General features: G+C 36.7%; 1 long non-coding RNA gene across 1 annotated transcript; it reads left to right on the top strand.

Annotated features, from left to right (window-relative positions):
• The first annotated feature begins 219 nt into the window (after positions 1 to 219).
• Positions 220 to 1,869, top strand: LOC118323443. The gene is made up of 3 exons (XR_004796492.1): positions 220 to 1,364; positions 1,444 to 1,506; positions 1,590 to 1,869. It is a non-coding gene; the product is annotated as an uncharacterized LOC118323443 (long non-coding RNA).
• Positions 1,870 to 6,098: the final 4,229 nt, after the last annotated feature.

Below are 6,098 nucleotides of genomic sequence, written 5' to 3'. Positions count from 1 at the left end.
GATCGGCAAGATAGGGCCCTAAGATGCCATTGCAGGGATTACATGAGGGTAGAGCGGGAAATTCAAGAAGCATTAATTTTCACAAATTAAGCTGTAAATTGTATTCATAGCCCTTTTCAGACACGTGCCCCTCTACATTAATCTGATGTTAAATAGTCTATAACATGTTTGTTTTTATGTAAAATCGTAATTTTGTCAGATAAATGTAGTGGAGTAAAAAGTATGACATTTCCCTTCAAAATGTATAGCAGAGTGGAAGTATAAATTAGCATTAAATGGAAGTACTAGTAAAGTACAAGTGGTGGAAAGTATTTACTTAGTTTCCACCACTGCTCTGGGGATTACTGTATATCAAGATTATATAACAATAATTCTGTTTATCTGTTTCAGACTCAACAGAGAAAGGAAGCGGACACCACAGACAGACTATGGGGAGGACATGGTTATTTCTGGCTTTTTAGTTCTTTACTTTCTGTTATATTCTGACTTTTTCTGGCATCCATTATATTCAGTACGCTCTGTATTACACTGTATAACCCGATGAGGTAGTTAATCTAAAACTGTTCAAGGAAACTGATTGTCCCAAATTGTTTAAATTTACTAACAATTTAAGTCAAGTATTTATTCTTAAAGTAACTAGTAAATATATTACACTCATATGCAGCATTTCTTAATTTCCTCTGGATGAACTAATCTAATTGTTACTGTTATTATGAACTTTTCGACAATAGACTACTTTTTTTTTATGTGACCAACATCAAATCTTTACACTTTGGGGGGATCATTGAGAATCATTTAGATGCATTACAAACTGTAATAAAAACAAAGATAAAACAAAACCCTAAACTATATGGCATCATAGCAGTCAACAAACTGGGATTACACCAATAGTTAAGATTCTGCACACATTTTAGTGCACTCAAAACATAAGATTATTTTTGAGTTAATTCATTGGAATGAGTGACTCACAGTTTCACAGTGTACAACTAGGGCTGTCAGTTGATCAGTGATTGTCTGCAACTAAGATAGGCAGGTGAAAGGCAAGCTGAACCCACATCCGAAGACTCTGCTAAATAACAAACACACGATTGGTATCAGATAAGAGAACACAGAGGTTGTTTTTGTTGTGTGGGTATTCACAGAGAACCTCTTCACAGAAAAGTAAAGACAGATGTAAGAGGAGGAGATAGTTCTACACTAATTAATCTTGTGTTATTTCTTCATGGTTGTGTTCAGCATACAGACTATGTCAACTGGCTCAGTTGTGAAAATATCCAGTCAGACGAGGGAAATCGGTGTGTGGAAGGAACAACAGAAGTTGTCTATGCAACTGTTGACTTCAACAACAAAAGAACATCAAACACGTGAGATGTTACTTGTATCCATTTTTGTCACATTTTCTGCATCGGAGGCACGTGTACTGACTGACTATATCACTGGCAGGGAGCAGCCGAGGAACTGCCATGATGACGATGAAGATGTGATTTACAGCACAGTGTGGTGCAGGTAAAGCTCAGGAAACACTTTTAATGAACAATTATTTGTTTAAAGCAGATTACATGCAAACCTTTTTTTGTTCTCTTTTTCAGGAAACAACCGTTGAACCCTTCATATATGGAGCATTACTGATTTGACAATAAACACGTGCCGTTTTGCAGAAACAGGTGTATTGATAGTCATAATGTTTTGAGGGTATATATTGCTCTATATTTTACATATTTGTGAGATGCGCTGCACCTGCATTGCAGTAAATATTACAAATATTGCTGTTGCAATGATTCTGTTGGCTGTGAGTATTAGAATTCACAAAGAGTCTGTAGTATAGAGTGTTTCATTGTTCTCCTTGTGCCTGATTCAATAAAAAGGAACGACTGGTGGTCTGAGACCCATTCTGACATATTTTCACATCATGCCTTTTCTTGTCTCTGCTTCCCTCAGAAGGGTAAAGTCTGCTAGCAGCCAAAATTTGTATTTCTTATATCACACCTCTGGGTCAAACGTGTGGTTTGTGCATGCACCCACCGGCTGTTAAGTTTCTTTCTGGCGTGTTTTAAAATCACATACACTCCTGTGGTTTTGGCACTGTGAAAGTTTATTAGCTTTCTGTAGTCTTCAGTTCCAGAGCTCAACAAGAGTTATCTAAAATGATGTTGCCAACTGTAAACCTACAACAATTGTAGCAGGTTCAACAGGCAGTAAAAACTGGGAAAATGTGAAAGAAATAAAATACATAGACATTTATTTCTTATTAAATTTGGTACATTTGCTCACAGCTAGTGGTCTTTCTTTTTATTGATGCAACAATGTGTCAATATACCAAAGAGGATAAACTCCCCATAGTTCCACCTAACACATACAGAAATATACACAACTTAGAGTCTGCACGCAAGTCTTCGTGGCAAAAACTGCCTAATGCTGCGTAAAAGTTCTTCAACAAAATGTACCAAGAGAACGAGGTGACACTTGTTTCTTCTAGTCTGCCTTTAGAACTGCACTAATTTACTACACTTATAACATTGTCAGACCCATAATGGACAGTTTAAAAAAAAAACATCAAAAGAATCTTCTTCAGTGTCAAAACCTGATCTACATTACCCACGCTGCAACTCGACCACCCGCAGTGCAATCGGAGATTCATTTGTGTTATGATAGCGGCTAATGTGGCTAATATTGTCTCAAAACTCTAGTCAGAAGCAGAGATGAGGGCTCACTTATTTATTTCCACACCTCCAGACTTTTCATTTTCAAACGTGTAGTCTTCACTCCCGACCGACGCTGACTCAAGTGACATGACATTGAGGCAATACCAGATTTCACGCAGCCCCCCTCACCTCCCTTTTTTCACTTTCACTGTAGTTGCAAAAAAAATCAGGGTGCAAACTACAGTACGGCCCCCTCCCAAAGACCACTGAACAGACATGATGAGTAAAATGATGTGTGAAATTGTTGTTGAGTTGAGTTCCCCCTTTTTAATAGCTGCTACTGGTACAGTGTATAAAATGTACATGTTCAACAATAGATCCCATGTATGCAGATATTACAACTTTCCATTTAAGAACCAAGTTACCAAAAGTAACCATGGAACCTGTATAAAACAAACAATGCTCAACAATTGAATACAGACATCCACCTAACACTTGGTCAGAGTGGTCTAATTGTGTTAAAAAAAATCACAATGCCAAAGTACCTCTGACTGTGCCACAAAAAAGTGGCATAAGCATGTGACACATTTCCTCTGTGCAGGGCCTGGTTTCATACGCTCACATCCAAATTTGAGCTGTGCATTGAGTTTGTGGTGTGTGTGACCTGATTTCAGGGGCTGAGAACAATCAAAAACGTTATATTATGCTTTTCTCTGTAGAAGGAGAGGAGAGAAGACATGGTAATTTGGTATTTTGAGTTGAAAACGATCAGTGTAGCCAAAACTGTTTGCAAAGACTCTAACATCAAATAGGAGCTTTGGCTTTTTTTTTTTAACTTTACTTAGACAGAGTTTCAAACATGTGTCTTCACCACAGAAACCTGACACGGACTCTGATGCTACTGTTTCTGTATGGTAAGTACAACATTTACATCTTATTTAAGGTAACATTTAAAGAATGAAATTATTTATGCAGTAATGCATTTTCAGGTGTCCTCTGCGATGAATGGAAAGTGAAATATCAACGGGAACATATCTGTGCAGTGAAAGGCTCGACTGTTGTCATTCCTTGTTCATTTCATTATCCAGACAAACAGAGAGTGAAGAGAGTTATGTGGGGTCATGAGTGTTGTAATATGTTTGATGGTCCTTTTATATATGATAGCAAATCCAATAATACCTCCCCAAGATTTCACTATAATGGTGACAAAAAAGACTGTTCTTTTGAAATACGCCAAGTAGAGCATAGTGATAAAGGGAAATACACCTTCAGATTTATAACTAACTCCAAAGATGGCAAATGGACTGGTAGAGAGGGCTCAACATTAAAGGTTGGTGGTAAGTTTTCTTTTTCTTTTTCATAAACTAACTATAGTTGGAAATCTTCTCCACACTTTAAGCTGTAAAGTTTGATACTGAAACAATACTCTGCTCTTCTAGAGTTGAACATTTCCATGACAAAACCTAATGTGAACGGAACAGTGAAGGAAGGCGACTCCGTCAATCTGACCTGCATAAACAGCTGTGATGATCTTTCATCTGCTTTCACCTGGTTTAAGAGCGGAGAACCATTCAGTGAAGGACCTGTACTTTATTTAAGCAACTCTCTAATGACATTCACGGAAAATTGTCATGGAGTCATAAAAATATTGATGTTGATGTAAGTATCGGCACAGATCACCACTTTACACAAAGAAATAAATTGATCGAATTTAGATAAAACATTAGAAATTTTCACTCAATGACCAAAATAATCAATTAGTGACTTTTGCGCCATAATGTTCTCTGACAGTTAACAGTTTCCTTTCAGATGGCCCAAAGAACACGTCAGCGTCTGTCAGACCATCATGGGAGATAGACCCCAGCAGCAGCAGCAACTTCACCATGATCTGTAGCAGCCATGCGAACCCCCCAGTGGAGAATTATACCTGGTTTAAAAAAGACGCAGTTGATAACATAGCAGTCGGACACCAGCCTGTGTTCCTCTCTGCTGAAGGAGGCCAGTATTTCTGCACTGCCACCAACAAACATGGAAGTCAAAACTCCTCTGTTGTGACTTTAAAGATCAAAGGTAAGTTGCCTTATATGGTTGCTGTTACCAGTTGTTTAGTGAATAATTTAATCATAATGAACAGATTTGTTTTCCCTTACTCCTTAACTGTTTTGTTTTGTTGACATTGACTTTGCTTTATCATTGTTTGGGTTCCCACATACAAAAATACAGAAATTATGATAAAGCACTGTTATTACACCAAATAAGGCCATATTAAATGTTTTATTATTTGTTGTATAGGATAAGCATAAAAATATTTATTTATTTTGTTTGGCCTACATCTTTTTGACCCCAAAGAGGTCGAACAGGGAGTATCTAGGGTTAATTTATTTAATCACTTTTATAAATAATGTCACATGTTTTGAGATTGATTAAGTCGGTGTCACAGAGCTAACACACAACCTTTGTTTCACAGAATATCGGGCAACATTTACCAGAAAAGTACTAATCATTGCTACTGTTGCTGTGCTTCTGATTGTGACTGCTGTTATTGCCGTCACGAGGTAAGCTGTATTTATTTTATTTTTATTTTATTTTTATTTTTTTAACATAACAGCAATAAAGGACAACAACAAACAATGACAGCACTGACATGACATTAAAGTAGGTTTACTAAATATATATATAACTAAAGATGAACATAAATAAATGTAAGTAATAGCTGTATATTACCTGAGGTGATACAAATAAATGGTGGTTGGAATTGTAAGTATATATAGATATACAATATAGACATAAAAATAACAAGGGCTCATGTCTGGCTGGTTACACCCCAGATGTATGTATGGGTGTATAACGGAGAGTTTATATTACGCTGTAGAAGGCAGCTGGATGTTAATAATTTGTAAAACTGATTCTTGCAACCCCTTAAACAAAATGGATTTTTCTCTAATTTAATGAAGAACAATAAGTCATGAACCCATTGCGTAAAGCTGAGTGAGGAAGTGTCTTTCCATTTCAGAAGGATCAGATATGGGCAAAGATAATGCAATCTGCCTCTGCTTTTGAGAGGGACACTGTAGGAAATAACACAAGATTAACTTATTTATAGAGACAGCTAAAAATTAAAGAAAAGATTTAAGACATTCTTTGATGTTGCTGCATGACCAGAGCATGTGAACTGGGGTTGATTTGCAGTGGTTACATGCAGGGCTCACCTCAGGAAACAATTTTGATGGTTTTCGGTCTGTGGTGAAGTTTTTTACATTGCATAAAACTGTGTTGTAATCAAATGGAGGAAGTGTGGAATAGAATGAAAGATTATGTGAAAACGTGGTATTTAAATCTGTTTCCCACTCAACTTTTAAAGGCATTAGAGGAAATGTTGGTTCTATAAAAGCTCTTTATAAATGACAGAGATTATGCCTTTAAATGATGAAGACTATGGGCTCTATCTTGCACTCA

Source organism: Morone saxatilis, unplaced genomic scaffold, assembly GCF_004916995.1.
Source record: "Morone saxatilis isolate NCDOM2014 unplaced genomic scaffold, NCSU_SB_2.0 Contig14, whole genome shotgun sequence".
Taxonomy (NCBI): Eukaryota; Metazoa; Chordata; class Actinopteri; family Moronidae; genus Morone; species Morone saxatilis.
This window is presented reverse-complemented; position numbering and strand designations above follow the sequence as displayed.